Here is a 16,552-nt window from a genome sequence, read left to right on the forward strand (position 1 = left end):
AAAAGCAAAGTAGAGAGAATATGAAGGCTTTTTTAGAAACTATTACTGCACATATGCAATAATTACTTCCATCAAGACTTTTATTATACATTTGTTTTTATGGAATCATAATGCACAAGTGCATGCTATTGTTTAAACACATTCACCGCATACCCCATAACAGAATATGATGACAATATGTATTAAGGATAATACAGAAAATGTGACTAAATGCATTCTGTATTATGGTTCCATAATACAGCATGCAAATGGTTCTGACTAAGCAGACACAGGAGACGGTCGTTAGTGTACACGCTGTGAATGTATATTATGAATAATGCATAAAACTTGGCTAAATCCTAATGAGTCCATTGACATCCTATGGGGTCCAAAGGAGGCTCGGATCCCAAAGCCCTGGCACATTTCTACCCACCAATCATTATAAAAAAACAATACCATGAAAACAAAGGACGTTAAACTACACAAATGCACTCTCATTCTAGGTAAAGGTTTTGAAAGAAGCATAAAAATGGGAAGAAACTTTGAAAAGAGAGTTAAAAGTCCACCTTACATCATCACCCCACTTACAGTTTTTCAAAATTACCCACTGCAATTTAAACGGGACAAAAGCTGCAGTTGAAGGTTTGATGTTATTTCTTTTCTCTGGGTTTCTTCAGGGAGCTGCTATTACAAGGGAGCTCTGAGCCATCCCTAAGAAGTGACCAAACTCTTAGACCATGGCGGTAGCAAGTCTTCCTGCTTTGAAAGAGTAAACGTTTACAAAATGAATTACGGTCCATTAAATAAGGAAACGATAGATGTGTCTGAAAGCAGGCTTTATGGTAGAAATACCTTCAAAATCTAGTTTTTACACAGCTTTTCAAGGAATCAAAAAGAACGCCATGAATATGTTCTTGCAGCACATTTTAAAAAATTAATGTTTTTTGGAATAGCCACTAAATACTCTTAAAAACCGAGTCCTTGCAAAGAGAAAACATATGGATTATCCCTACAAGAGTATACCCCCAAGATGAACACCTATAGGAACATGATCGGCATGATCGCTGAGCCAAGATGCAGAGCCGAGCAAGCTGTGCTTCGAATGCACAAATTAGGTATATGCCAAAGGCCGGGCCACCCAAGCCTCTGCTCGGAGTGGGAGTGGCAAAGCCAGACAGCTGCTCTTTCGTGGTGCTCCCAGGGGCGGGTGGGAAACGGGCATTCTGAGAGCACATCCCCAGGGTACCGTGCAGAAAAGAGGAGAGGGCTGGTCACTTGGGGAAGCAGCCAGCCAAGAAAAACCCTGAACTCTCAGAAAACACGCAAGGGGGAAACGCTGCAGTGGGAGCCAGAGTTAAAGTTCTGGGATGGAGTTCTTGACAATCTGCCCAGCTCCCTGCCATTTTCCCAGCTGTTTTCCAGGTAGGAGGACCAGGCACAGTCAAGGCCAGGGCTGAAGCAGGAAGCTGCCACAGAGCCGAAAGCCTATTAATGCATCCACACCTCCATCACTGAATTCCAAAACGCAGGTCATTTACCATCCCACATTTGGGCTAAAATCAGCCCATGGCTTTGCTGTAATGGTAATTTTTTGCCTCTGTGGACTGAGGATTCCCAGGAAGACCCCTTCTCCGTGATAACACTGCCGTATTTTTCCATCTCTCACTACCAGTACAGCCAGAAATTCTGACTCTGAACAGTTGTGAAAAACAGCCCTTCCTAAGTTTCTATTTAAAGTACAAATACTCCTGGGTATAGTTAAATAAGAAAAATTATGATGATAAATTTCTGTTTGCTTGACGATCTAGGACAATGGAGGAGCCCTGCATGCTTGGGTTAGACACTGGGCGATTTAAAGATAAGGGTAAAAGGTGAACGATGGGACGTGCTGACATTCACTCAGGTTTTCTGATCAGACTGCCTCCAGCCCAGCCAGGGATCCTGTGATGAGGAATTAAGACTTTCAGTGGTGACTTAAAAGTTTAAAACTTTCTGGGCACTGGGTTATTGTTTGTATTTACACTTGGGTAAGCACTGTCATTGCTGCTAGAGCATGAAGTATGAAAATCATACAGAAAAATAAGATATCTGCTATAACCACTTCTGCTGTTTTCCTTGTTCTGAAATCTGCCTCTTATCAAGGGCAATAGAACAGAGTTGAGTTCCTGATATAACAATTCCATCAAGCATTCTGCCTCTCAAAACCATTCTCCACCACAGCTTGTCCCGGCGGCGACACTATAAGCGACTGACAATTGCTTGCCTCCCCCACCCCAGCCCCCCAGAGTTGCTTCACCCCTCCCAGCTGCCACCAAAAGAAAACAGAAAGTCTCTCAGCAGCACTTTGCTTCTCAGCAGGAAGCCGGGACTGTTTGTGATATCCATTTTGATACAAACCTAAATTAGGCCTCTGGAAATAGGTAATGCATAAAAAGAAGCGTTTTGTGTCACCAAATTATTATTATAGGTTACTGTTAACCCTTGGAAGATAGAGGTGAGCCCGGCAGCTCCCCACTGAGGTGACGATTGGTCTTGAAATCACAGGCCCTACCCTCAGAAGATGGTTCAGGTGAGCTTGCGATGAGGCAAACTATCTGGTTGACCTAGAGGACTGTGATAGCTGGTTTAAGTGGGGAAGCTGAGAGCGAGGCCAGTTAAACAAAAGGACCAGCACAGCGTGTCGAGCCAGCGGTCTGCTGGCACAAGTTTTAACAGCTGACAGAGCCTGGAGATGGAGGAAAACGAGAACGGTCACGATACTTTACTATCAGGCAGATTTAAGACTGTTCTCTTCCAAAGTTCTCCTCGCAAAGACACATAGAGAGGGCAAAGGTTCAGAGCAACACTATTTTTTTAAAAGGTCGTTTGTGATAAAACTGCTAACTAGTCCTGTTGAAATAATAAATTAGAATATTGAATATACTGAGGTTTCTGTATTTCTTCATATAGTTTTTTGGGTTTTTTTAAAACTTTTTATTTTATATTAGAGTATAGCCAATTAACGATGTCATGATAGTTTCAGGTGGACAGAAAACGGATTCAGCCACATATATTATTAACACATGAACCCATTCTCCCCCAAACTCCCCTCCCATCCAGGCTGCTACATCACATGGAGCAGAGTTCCTATACTCTACAGTAGGACCTTGTTGGTTATCCATTTTAAATGGAACAGTGTCTTCATGTCTATCCCAAACTCCCTACCTCCTCCCCCAACTCTTCCCCACTAGCAACCATAAATTCATTCTCTAAATCCATGAGTCTGCTTTGTTCTGGAAATTCCCTGCTCAAAAATTTAAATTGCTGGTCCATAATTAAGATTCGAAGAAATCTAAGAACTTAGCCTCAAACTACTCCTACATTAAATCATTTTACTTTTCCTATTTAACCTCTGCAATATTTGATTCTCTCATTCTTCTTTCTGTATCACTACATTAAAATAAGCAACATTTATCATGTTAATAATTATAAATATAACTGGATTCAAGGATCCAAATCAAAGGCCACGTTCTATCAACCTTGATTAGTGAAAGGAACATAAAGAATCATGCAAAACATCCTCTCATCTTTCAGCTCAGCTCAGCTTACTTTCCAATTAATAACTGTACGACAGTCATCATCATATCATACAATAACTTGGATTTTCCTTCCTCCTCATGCATTTTTATTCTAGGTTTTGATAAAAATTATCATGTGAGACTGGCTTATCTCATTAAAATAAACAGACATGACTGAGTTCATATCTCTTGAGACAGTCAAAATAATGCAAAATGTAATTCCTCAAATTGGGATAACCGGTATTTACTGAATAAATAACTAAATAAGTAAAGCTTTTTCAAAGGGAGTATCACAGGTTTATGATGAAGAGTAACAGAAATATTCTGCAACTGGTTTCATGGAAAAAGAAAACAGCTAATACGAACAACCAAAGTTTTATAGGAAGTTGAGGAGACGATGGATACCAGCCAAATTTCATAGCTGCAGTTTTTAGCTGAGTCTCTAAATTTGAAGGCAGAGTAAATGTTCCTCTCTCCTTTCCTAGACACAACCCATAAAATGACAGGCTCTTTTTAATGTCTAAGAATGCTGTTTAGGTCTCATCGGAGTCAGCAACAAGATCTTCAGGCTGAGAAAATACCTAGTCAATTGCATTTAGCTGCAGTGTATAACATGGTAACATCAAAAGTGCAGGAATCACACACTTAGGGGTAAGGGCACCATATGATCCCAGTACAATCTCATTCAGGGAATTCTGACTAGCTAATTCCTTGGCATCCTCAGATATCTACATATCATCTGAGCCAGTTACCCAAATTAAATCTCCTAGGTTTCCATTTTCTAAAATAATTCCTCAATTCAAATATTCAACAGCAGTACATCTGGTCATAGTTCAAGAACCTCACTGTTGACGAGGTACTTTCTTCAAAGTTTCTGCAGGCTATTTGCCACACATGGTACATACCTGTGCAGTTCATTCCCTGGGAAGTCGCTTTTGCCGTAGCTTCCGCCTTAAAAATATTCCTACACCCATGCTGATTTTGTATCTGTTCAGTTCAAATTTAGATTCATTGGTACTTTTCCATAGTTACATTTCTTGTTCAGTTGATGTGTCCTTTTATTTATTCTGAAGTTTTTGATGTAAGACAAACAGGAATACCACCTTCTAAAATTACTACTATCCTACCATCCTCCGATGGAACATTAGCGGGATGCAATATTCTCCAAAGCTATGAAGCATACACTGCCCTAAATTACATTGCAGTTGCTGCCCTGAGCTCACACATTTTTGAATAGAAAGGCTCCCAGGGATCTCTCTGTACTGACTGCATTTACTGCTTTAAAATATTTTTAACCCAGACGCTGATGTGCCAGCCTTGAAGTTCCTCATGCTAATCCCAGCCTGGGTGGCTGTTCTTAAGGGAAAGCATTCAAAACATTGTAACAGTGCATCAACTTTGACCCTTTTCACTTAAACATGAGACTCTTTTTAAAAGTTTGAATTCCAGAGGGAATCACTGAACTTTGACCTGCTTAAAATTAGTTTTGTTTTAGTGCCTGCATGGTGACTCAACAGGCCAATTTTCCAGACACTTAAGACGTTTCTGCCCCTGAAGATTCCAGTTCAAGTCCACAACTATGTTTGCTGGTCAGAGCAGAACACTTTGTCCCAGGGTTTCAAGCAACAAATTCCCAGATCTCTCCATCTCTCTGCCAGATGTTGGCATTAGTTGGTATTAAGATGGATCTAAACACACACATACACACACACACACACACACACGATACACAGTCAGAGGACAGGCTTTTTTTTTTTTCTTTCACTTAGAGCCTTTTAGGAAAGAAAGTTTTCCACTCAAAATTCAGTCATGGAGAAATGTTTATCAGGATTATATAAACATTACTTAATAGCCTAACTCCTACAAGAATAAAACTCCTAACTTTTGGTAAGCAGTACCATGATACATTTATAATATAAGCTTTCTGAATCTACTTTTCTTAATGAGGAACAAAAAAGTTGCTAGGGTTTTATTTTCTAATTTATTACAGATTTTAGAAATTGTCAATGAATAATTACATTGTGAGTAAACATTATCACAATGTTATACTTTCCTTCAATGGAATTTCCAATATGACATTTGTTGTAAAAAAATCCATGACAGTTAATAGGTAAAATAAAGTTTCCAAAAAACTAAAGGTACAGCACATGTCAAGCTTGATTCAGTCCCCAAAACTGTTTCCGCTGTTGGAAAAACGAACAAAGCAGTACCCAATTCATTAATAATGCAAACTAACTAAGGTGTTTAATATGAAGGAAGTAGCTATTAGTCTGGAACAATTCCTGCATAAACCATGGACTTTAAAATTTTTAGAACAGTCAAAGATAAAGGCATTCAGCAAAAGAAAACCCATACAGGATCACAAAACCAGAAAAAAAGAAACGTGGACATAGTTAACCAGGATAAAAGAATCACTATAACACAAATTGCATACCACGTTAAACTAGAAGTCTTTACTGCCTCTGAAGGGTGTGTTAGCTATACTGAAAGGTGGTGCAAAAGCATATACCAGATCTTCATAATCAAATACCAGTTTTGCTTTGTGTTTTGTTTTTTTTTTTTTGAAGGATAATTGCTTTACAGAGTTTTGTTGTTTTCTGTCAAACCTCAACATGAATCAGCCATAGGTATACATATATCCGCTCCCTTCTGAACCTCCCTCCCATCTCCCTCCCCATCCCACCCCTCTAGGTTGATCCAGAGCCACTGTTTGAGTTTCCTGAGCCAGACAGCAAATTCCCATTGGCTATCTATTTTACATATGATAACCTAAGTTTCCATCTTACTCTTTCCATACATCCCACCCTCTCCTCCCCTCTCCCCTTGTCCATAAGTCTATTCTCTATGTCTGTTTCTCCATTGCTGCCTTGTAAATAAATTCTCCAGTACCATTTTCCTAGATGCTGTATATATGTGTTAGAATACAATATTGATCTTTCTCTTTCTGACTCACTTCACTCTGTATAATAGGTTCTAGGTTCATCTACCTCATCAGAACTGACTCAAATGTGTTCCTTTTTATGGCTGAGTAATATTCCATTGTATATATGTACCATAACTTCTTTATCCATTCATCTGTTGATGGACATCTAGGTTGCTTCCACTTAAATCTATTCATTTTCAAAGAGCTACCAAGTGACACCCAAAGCTGGAAGTCAAAAACTACCTTCGGGCTTCTGCTGAGCCTTATGACCTAAGGGGCAGAACTGTTTGCACTAACTCCAACTAACTAAACCTGCTATAGAGTCCACTCTTGCTTTGAGTTTCTCTTAAACCTTGCTTCATTTTATATCTTCTGACAAATGGATCATAGTCATCTTCCAAATATGCTGTGGCTGCTGCCTCTAATTTCCAAACAGGCTCTCTAAATGCTTTGGAGTTTTCATAAAGATGGGGAGGTCACGTACAACTAGTGGTCCTTGATCTTCAGGTCTAGCTGTTTTTTTCTTAAAGGACCACAGGTTAAATATTTTAGTATTACTGGCTGTATACTATCTGCCACAACTATTCAACTCTGCTCTTAGAGTTTGAAAGTAGTCATGGCTAATATGTAAATGGATGAGCATGGCTGTGTTTCAATAAAACTTTACTCATCAACAAGAGTCCTGCCCAGCCTCAGAAAGCTGTCCTAAACTCTCTGTGATCTCTGGACATCTAATCTTCACTTACCTTTCATGGTCACAAAACCCGACCATGGCAAAATTATATTTGAGCTGTTTGCTCTCCTTCTAATACCGATACCAAATCTAATACTCAGAAAATAAAAACTACTCAACTGAGTCTCTCCAGTGATTGCTTCTTTCATTTCCTACCCATTGAAAAAAAAGAACACAATAAAGATGTTCAAACTGGAGGTAAATGGTCATTCTGGATTTGTACATTACTAATTCATTTTCATTTTATTCATAAGTCATTTAACACACACACACTGTGTGTGAGTTGTCCTGAATGATCACAGGTTGCTTTTAAACTAAGAAAATACTTAGAAGTCCTTCCAATTATTTTACATTTCAAGTACATGTGACTATTTGGGTTTTTTACTAATGGTTAAGAAAACAAGCACTAATAGTTCTGAAAACTGGGTCAATTACTTACTAGGGAGAGGTCAACTGAAATGAAAATTTCACATGCTACCAACTAGTATATTCAAATGACATGAAAATAAGTATGAATTACGTAAGATGCTAATGGAAATACACATACTTAAGGATCAGACAGTAAAGGACAGTATTTAAATAAAGTAAAACTATACAGAGACATTCTCATGGAAAGACCAGTATCTGAAGAATATGCCAACACAGGATTAACATTGTAGTTGCTTAATTCTTTAATTGTCTTACTAATAAAATATGCCACTAATTGTGTAAGATATTTTGGCCTTGCATTCCAAAAGGCATATTTGCATCTTTCTTTGTATACATTGTGAAAACTAATATAGAGGGTCATTAAAAAGTAATGTGACTGGTTTTTAAACAAACATACCATGTCATCCAAACATGCTTTCCCTTCACAATGGTCACCTGAGAAGGCCACTTACTCACTCTAAAGCTCAGCCATTATTCAAAGTATTTCTCCCTCCTTTAGAAACTGCTTTCTAAGTCTGTACCACACACATGCATACACATTTCTAAATATCCTCAATGGTGACAAATTTCATAATTTGAAAGTCAATTTTAGCCATTTTCATCATTTCACAGAGACATTTATAGCCAACTCTGGTGAATAAAAAAAAAAGCATGATGAATCTTGGTATAAAATGCGAATAGAAAGTAATGAGATGGATGTTTTTAGTCAGGCTTGCAAATGATTCAAAAGACAATTCGGAGAGGAAGTTTTCCAAAATGTTTTGAACAAGGGCATCAATGGAATCAGGGTTCTGCTTCTCTGGGTGACAATTTTGAAAAACAACATTAATATGAATGCATAAATTATAATGTGATCATTGTCTTTAAAAATCACACTCCGTACTTTTCACTCACACTCTGCAAATACAAAATAAAGCAGATATACATCTTCATTCGGAAGGTTATTTATGCATATTCTGAAGCTTCCACAGGCAAAACTCACCATAGGTTGATTTATACATATCATATCATATAAACTGAACTCCTTTGATCTTTCAAAAAAATGTAATTTTTAAAATTTCTTATTTTCATAGTTGGATATTTACACCCGACCCCAATCTGTAGGCTGCTCTAAACTTTCTTCTCCCCTGTGCAGTCAAAACCTGACAAGAGCTTACTGTGGGATTATGCACAAAAACTGCAAATTTAAACAAGGTGTGATCGTATACTTTTTCACACATCATTGTATCATGCTGCACAAGAACACTAATGTATGCACAGTTCCAAAATAGCTTGGGCTATTACTGCGCAGCCTTGAAAACTACTAAAATCCCAATAAAAGCACCTTTCAAAAGCTGTTCCTTCATTATCGCACACAAGGAAAAGCTTGCTTTCGCTGTTTGTATTTTACAAAAGAAAAAAAAAATACAGAAATGTCTATGACATTGTCTCATAATTCTGAGGTCTTATTTCTTATTAGAGTCTTTGCAGTTATAAAAGTTGTTTCATCAATATGAATATGACAATGGGACTCAATACTATTTAATCGACTCAATTATGGAACAAGTGTGCTTTTTTTTCCTTGTGCTGCCCTAGTTTCTTTTAAGTTGCATTTGAATTATTGATGAAGTTGCAATAAAGCATTTCTTTGTTACACATAGTTTAGAAGTAGAAAATGATGTTTCATGGTTAATTTTTAGACCCACGGTGATAAAATAAATACACTTGTTGTCCTTTCAAAGAAAATCAATAGTGTGGTACAAGCTTAAAAGAATGCCTTTCCCTTTTTTTCTATTGTCTTGAAAACATGACATGCTGGAATTATGAATATAAATACAAATATAAAAGGAAAAATGGTAAGCAAAGTACACTATAGAAACTACTATTCCTGGTCTTTGGGGATACTGAAAGATTTATATCTATGATGAATTTAGGTTCTGCTTTTCCTCAAGTATTTCAAGGACCCGTTTAGACTTGTAGCAGGATAAGGCCCTGAAAAATGGAAGAATAGTTTTGGAGACAAGGACAACGCTTCTTATTTAGACTACTCTAATCACTACAGAACTGATGCCCTATTCATTCCATTTTCCAAACAACAGCCAGAATGATCTTTTAAAAATGCAAATATGAATCCTTTAACTACTTGCCCTTACTTTTGTGATAAAAACTCAGAACCTTAGCAGCCTCTACAAGACCCTACGTGACAGGACTCCTGCCCCCTCCTCCAGCCTCATTCTTCATGACTTTTGCCCTTCTTTTCTGTGCCCCAGCCACTCTGGGGCAAAAGGAGAAGGAGGAGGCAGAGGGTGAATAGGTTAGATAGTATCACCGACTCAATGGATCTGAACTGGAACAAACTCTGGAAGATAGTGAAGGACAGGGGAGCCTGGTGCACTTCAGTCCATGGGGTCACAAAGAGTCGGACATGCCTTAGCGACTGAACAACAACCATATAATATGTCCTTAAAGCTCCCCGTACTCATCTCCATAAAACACTTCAAAGCACTTCTCAGGAGTCCTAGAGTAAAACTTTCACAGCCAACCTACTTTCACCTAATCACCAGAGTAACTCATGTGCTCCATCCCCTCTGTGTAATTCTATGTGAAACATAGAATTAGCCATGGTACCCTAATGGCAAAAAGGCCACTCCAGCATACCACACACCTACTCTAACTGCTTTACTTATCTGCTTGATCCAAGTCTCCTTATATCATTTCTATTTGTTACTGTAATTAACTAAATTCATTAAATATTACATAAGTGAGAGAATATGAGGGCAAAAAGGATGTCATTTGTAACACTAGATTGAATGCTTTGGAAGGAATAAAGGTAAATTTTTAAAAAACTCACTACATTAGGTTTCAAATAGCTTCATAAAATTAGAATAAAAATTTTTTTTTAAATTTAAAGACCAATTTCAGCACTTAAATTGCTTGCCTTTTAGCTCTCCTATCATTCTTAGCAAATCAAAAACCAGAGAACATATATCTCGAGTGTGACTTATCCAAGATGACAAGCAGAGGCACTCAAGACTCATCCTTAAAAGCCTCAACTATACATCAATTAATTGGTAAATTAATCAATATTGATAAACAATGGAACAGCAATAAACAAACTGATTAAACATTGTTTAAAATGCTAAAATATTTAGGGAATATGTCATTTCTCTATGATTCTATGCCTTAGCAATTTTTTTTTATTAACAATCCAGTTACCAGTCACAACACTAGACAAGAGAGTGTCTCTCAAGTATGATTAGCTGATTAATCTCCACTTTTCTCACTAAATTGGAAACTCCATAAGGGCAGGGACCAAATCTCTATTATTCACCATGGTAACCCCATTAGTCAACATCTCTCATATGTGACAAAGAACAGACTAACAATAAACACACTTTAATGAATAATAGTTAATCACATTCAAATATAACAACATTGTAAATTTTAAATTACTATTAAGATCAATATGCAAATAGTTATAAACAGAATAAAAATATGGATGGAATCACCTGAAAATGTCAGGGCACAATATTTTTTTGAGAGATAGTATTTGTCCTTCACTCAATAATTAGAAAGATCATTTGAATGTATATTTAAAAAGGAATCAAGTCTTTATTATTTTAAAAAGTACCATTCTCTAGCATAATGAGGTTCTACCTTATAACTTATGAACTGTATTTAAGATTTTGTGATTAGGTTTACTTGGGAATCCAACCATGATTACTATACCCTTATTAAGACTTCTATATACTGGTTCCAAATCTGGCTACCTTTTAATCTCTAATGAAAAGTAATAATAATGCTACCTGAAATGTATTTATCCCCTTTCTTCCAAGAAATTCAAAGCAACCAATGTTTTATGAGCAGACACTGTTAAATATAAAAATGAAAACACAACTAAAATGAACTTTGATTAACAATATAAAAGCCAAGCTACCCAAAATTCAGGCACAAAACAATAGAATAATTCTTTAAAGTAAGGCTGAGTTTCGCTATAAAAATGCTTACAAACATTTAAAATTCCAAAAGAACATGAAGAAACTTACTACATTTATGAAAGGTTTTGTCTTCTCAGGTTCTCTACTGTGGAGAGACACAAATAAAGACATCTTTTCATTGTGGTATGTAACTGATTTATAAATCTATGAATCCAAGAAAAAATAAGCAATGAGAGAACATTCAAAAAGCATTCTGGCATATTAGGCAGGATATGGCTCATAAATTAGAGCCAGATATTCAGAGGGGTAATGGTGTCAGTGTGGCCCCAACCTTCTAGTTAATTATGAGGAATTGCTAGACATGAGGAAATGCTAAGTCATCATGACCCTGGCTAGCGCACACACACACAAATACACACACATATGCGTTCCCTTCATGATTTTTAAAATGCCGTAAAGTACAACTGTGTTCTAAAACCTCATGTTAGTCTGCGCTCAGTTGCTGCAACCGTGTATGACTCTTTGCAACCCTATGGCCTGTGGCCCACCAGACTCCACTGTCCCTGGGATTCTCCAAGGAAGAATACTGATGTGGGTTGCCATGCCTACTCCAAGGGATCTTCCCAACCCAAGGATCAAACCCACATCTCTGTGTCTCCTGCATTGCAGGCAGAATCTTTACCACTGAGCCATCGGGAAGCCCATTCTAAAACATTATTTTTTCCCCCATTTATTTTTATTAGTTGGAGGCTAATTACTTTACAATATTGTAGTGGTTTTTGTCATACATTGACATGAATCAGCCATGGAGAAACCTTATTTTTTAATACCTGTATTTCATGCTATCACATTTAAATAGTTGCACAGATCAAACTCATAAAACCATCAAAGTTTGTCGCCAGTACTTTCTCCCCTATTTAGTATATAACTTACACTCGAGGAAACTAGCTGAAAAAGTCTTCAAGGAGGGTTCATAAAAAGAAAAAATCCACTAGCATGCTAAAAGAAAATATTACAACTTTTGCTTACATTTATTATTATATAGATATTCTTTATTCCCTCTTTCTCTCAGGCCTTTTACTGTCTCTTTTTGTATGTTTACTATTAGCAAAGCAATATTTTCTTTTTTATTCATGGTGTATATACATGATCAAAGGAAGTTAGGAGAACACTGACTTAGATGCCTATCTGGGAACCCGAAAACCTAGGCTACACTATTGTCTGCATACTGGGCAAGAATTCCTCCTCGTTTGTCAATACACAGAGACACCATCTCTATCACCATACGTCTATGTCCAATCAGCTATCCTACCTCCAATTAAAATGTTCTCTTGGTCTCATTTCATAAAGACATTTTCTCCAAAGCTGGAAGTTCCAATGATCCACATATTTCTTTTTTTTAATCTATTAATAGATTGCCACAGGGGCCTTCATTTCACAACTAGAAGGACTGAATGTTAATGCCACTGTCTTCTGTCTCACCATTTTGTCACACATTGTGGCCTTACGGACTACACCATCTAAACATTTAGTTAAATTAATTCACATTAAGCTAACAAATGGTTTTAAAATATATCCTACAAAAGTCCAGAGGTTTTCAAAGTAATACTAATAATGCAAATACAAGTGAGCATGGGAAAATGGCAGAACCATATCTCTAAGACCCACTGCTTACCCCTTTGTCAGCCATATTTCAAGGAAAATCTATGGGAATTCAAAAAAGTAGAGTCTCAGAAGGCTGCATTTAGTGGATACTGTAGTATGCTACTTAGTGGCGCTCATTTCCCAGTTTCCAAGAGTGTTGGCTGCTGAATACTCACATCTAAGCCCCCTCTGAAGAACTACCCTCATACAAACTTCCCCCTGCTCCTCAGGGATGGCTCACATCCAGCACCATCGTATGGTTACAAAGGCCTGGCCCCCTTGCCTCAGTTCAGGACCTCTCTGAGGAGCCATCCAGTTCCAGAGTTATGCGCAGGCTAGCTGAAGCCTCAGCTGCATCACAGTCCCTAGACTCATCCTGCCTTCCTCAGCCCTTCATGGGTGTTGTCCCCAAGAGCCTTCCCAATAAACCCAATGCATGCAACTCTACACGTCAGAGTTGGTCTCCAGGGAACTCCGATGGACTACTACCAGTATTACTTCAACTGGCATTTAAACCGAACCTTGCCCTTAGTGTCTACTGCAGGCTGAGTGTTAGGTCCAGTACAACACATGTACATAAATTATGAATACGTGTGCATGCATGCATGCACACATTCTAAAGGACTGTGTGCTCTAAAAACTTTATTGGTGGGGTACCCCTAAAGTAGTAACATGTCACCAAATATGCATTTTAATTGCTGACTTGAGACAGTTTTCCATTTTTTTGTGCAGTATGCCATTAGTTCATTCACAAGCAAAACAGACCATATTATTCAACACCATAAGGTTCCCCATGACCTACAAGACAGAATTTGGGGCATTTGGGTCTATGACAAAAAGATCACCTTGATCTGACCATTGCCAACATCACAGTCTCATCTCAGCTGGTTCCTATCATGTACTTTATGTTCTACCAACACCAGACGGTTTGTAATTTCACAAACACGCCATGCTATTTCTCACCTTCTTGCCTTTTCAGCCACACTGTCCTGTCTGTTTGGAATACCTTCCCCCCTTCTCAGAGTACCTCCCTCTGCCTTTCTAAGCTTAACTCAGAGCCTTACCAGGGGCAGGCTGGCAGGAGCAGTGTGCCCAAGCACAGGCAATAAGTGGATGTAGTGTCTGCAGAACTTTTAAGAAGAACAATATAACTAACTAAAAGTCAATGGGCTTTTTATTATCTAATTCTAAGAATAATTCTAAATGATGTCAGGGATAAAATGATCTTTTCGACCACAGCTGACTGCCCCTAAAGTCTACCCTGATTATGTTACTCCCCCTTTTTAAGCCTGACTCAGAAATCCCAGGGAACATTGAACACTTTTACTAAAACTCGTGGGTTTGAATAGAAACCATTATTAACTCCAGGAAAACCAAAAAAGTTCTATAAAAAGTACAAGTAATCAATATACAAAATTCTCAGTGATAAACAACACTTACAGAGTCAAAGTAACTGTGTGTTTGTTTTTTGTTTGTTTGGGTTTTTGTTTTGGGGGGATTATTTTTTTTTGGGGGGGGGGTTGCTTCACAGCTTGCAGGATCTTAGCTTCCCGACGAGGGAGGGATCAAACTGGCCCCAGGAGTGAAAACACCAAGTGCTAACCACTGGACCACCAGGGAATTCCTGTGACTGTGTTTACTGAACTGATTTAACTCTAAAAAAGGAGGGAGATGAAAATACATTGAGATAATGGGAAAAGGAATATGTGTGATGTTAGGAAGCAGGGGTGGGGGAAGCGTAGTATAACAAGGCCAACTAGTAGGAAGTCAATCAACAACTCACATTTTTTGGAAAATAAGGAATAAACATTTTATTCAGAAATACTGATAACAGAGTTGGAAGTAATAGTGGCATGATCATCAATAAGACAGGTGTGCTATTTTGTTATGTAGCTTTGAGTTTTACACAATGCATACACATTATTTCAATATACATTTAATTGATCAATAAAATACTCAGCTCATACTTCAATTCACTTAGAAAACCTTCCCCAACCTCTCTTCCTTGCTCTCAAAATACTCTAACACTATACCTATCACAATGATACATAATTACCAGTTTATGTTACTAACTTCCCTATCAAATAGAGGTTTGTGCAGACAAGAACCAAAATGTACTTATATTTGTATCCCCTGGCGGAAGTGATACATAAATTTAAATTTAAATGTGAACTCCATAAATTTTTACTGAGCTCCAAGTAGATAAAAGTAGTCATAAGACACAGGTTTCTGATTTCAAAGAATAACATTTATGACCATAAAATGTCATCATGTAGCAGAACTCATTATGGCCAAGGATTGTTTTATAGACTTTATACTCTTTCTTTCATTGATTCTACACAACTGCTTTATGAAGTACATATAATTAACCCCATTCTGCAGATAAGGAATCACAGACTGAGGGAGGTTAAGTAGACTGCCATACTAAAGATGTAAATGAGGATCCACAATAAGAGTACAATACTGAACTACAAATCCACATCCCTAGGCAAAGTCACAGGATCTCTCAAAAGATAAGACATGTTCACAACATGCTTATAACATGGAACACTCAAAGCTTTAAAAGTGGCTATAGACGTAAATATCATCAGATCACAAGGAGAAAGCATCAGTCAGTAGATTCTGTAAGGATGCTGTGAAAAAAGCCAACTTCAACTTGGAAATTAAGGGATAGGTAGTGTTTCAGGAAATCTATGGGAGGGGATGATATATACCAAAGGAAAGTCCAGAAACATGAAAGCAAATATATACGTATAGACAGAAGACACTACACGTTTTGTGTCAAATCTCTCTGCTTGAATGCTACTGATGTGCTCAGTCGTGGCCGACTCTGCAACCCCATGGACTATAGTCTGCCAGGTTCCTCCGTCCATGGAATTTTCCAGGCAAGAATACTGGAGTGAGTTGCCATTTCCTTCTCCACTCTGCTTGAATATTCAAGGGCTAAAGGAGGTATAGATACAGCCGGCAGCGTCCCTGGGAGGCGTATGGACTTATACATCTTTTTCCCAAACTTAGGAACAAGAAGACATTTTATTAATTATCAGATGGAATATTCCATTAGGTTGGTAGAATTGGGGCGGGGGCAGATACAAAGCAGTGAAACTGGGTGATCTCCCCTCCATGTTCGCTTGTAAAACCTTTCCTATTGTCTCCATCTCTGATACTACTGCTGAAGTCCAAAATCAAAGCCACCGTCTTTCTCTTGTGCAAATCACTGCGACAGCTTCCTTACAAGCTTGCCAAATCCTTTCCTTCTTCTCTTAAAGTTGGTCTACATGCTCTGGCCACAAGTTTTATTAGTCTCTTGCTTAAAACTGTTCAATGGGTTTCTTATCACTCTTATTTGAAGATTCACCTTTGAAGACTC

At 37.9% G+C, this 16,552-nt stretch overlaps 1 protein-coding gene across 10 annotated transcripts in view; it reads right to left on the bottom strand.

The window, feature by feature from the left end:
• The window catches only part of SOX5 (SRY-box transcription factor 5), a 1,099,609-nt gene that overhangs the window by 1,068,399 nt on the left and 14,658 nt on the right, over positions 1 to 16,552 (bottom strand). For 2 of the 10 annotated variants that reach the window (XM_043441159.1, XM_043441160.1), the window contains exon 1: positions 4,442 to 6,077. The exons of the other annotated variants lie outside the window; for them this stretch is intronic. The gene's annotated coding sequence lies outside the window, so the exon portion shown is untranslated. Of the gene's footprint in view, positions 1 to 4,441; positions 6,078 to 16,552 lie in introns of those variants that run through there. 10 annotated transcript variants of the gene reach the window in all.

This window comes from Cervus canadensis, chromosome 21 (genome assembly GCF_019320065.1).
Source record: "Cervus canadensis isolate Bull #8, Minnesota chromosome 21, ASM1932006v1, whole genome shotgun sequence".
Classification (NCBI taxonomy): domain Eukaryota; kingdom Metazoa; phylum Chordata; class Mammalia; order Artiodactyla; family Cervidae; genus Cervus; species Cervus canadensis.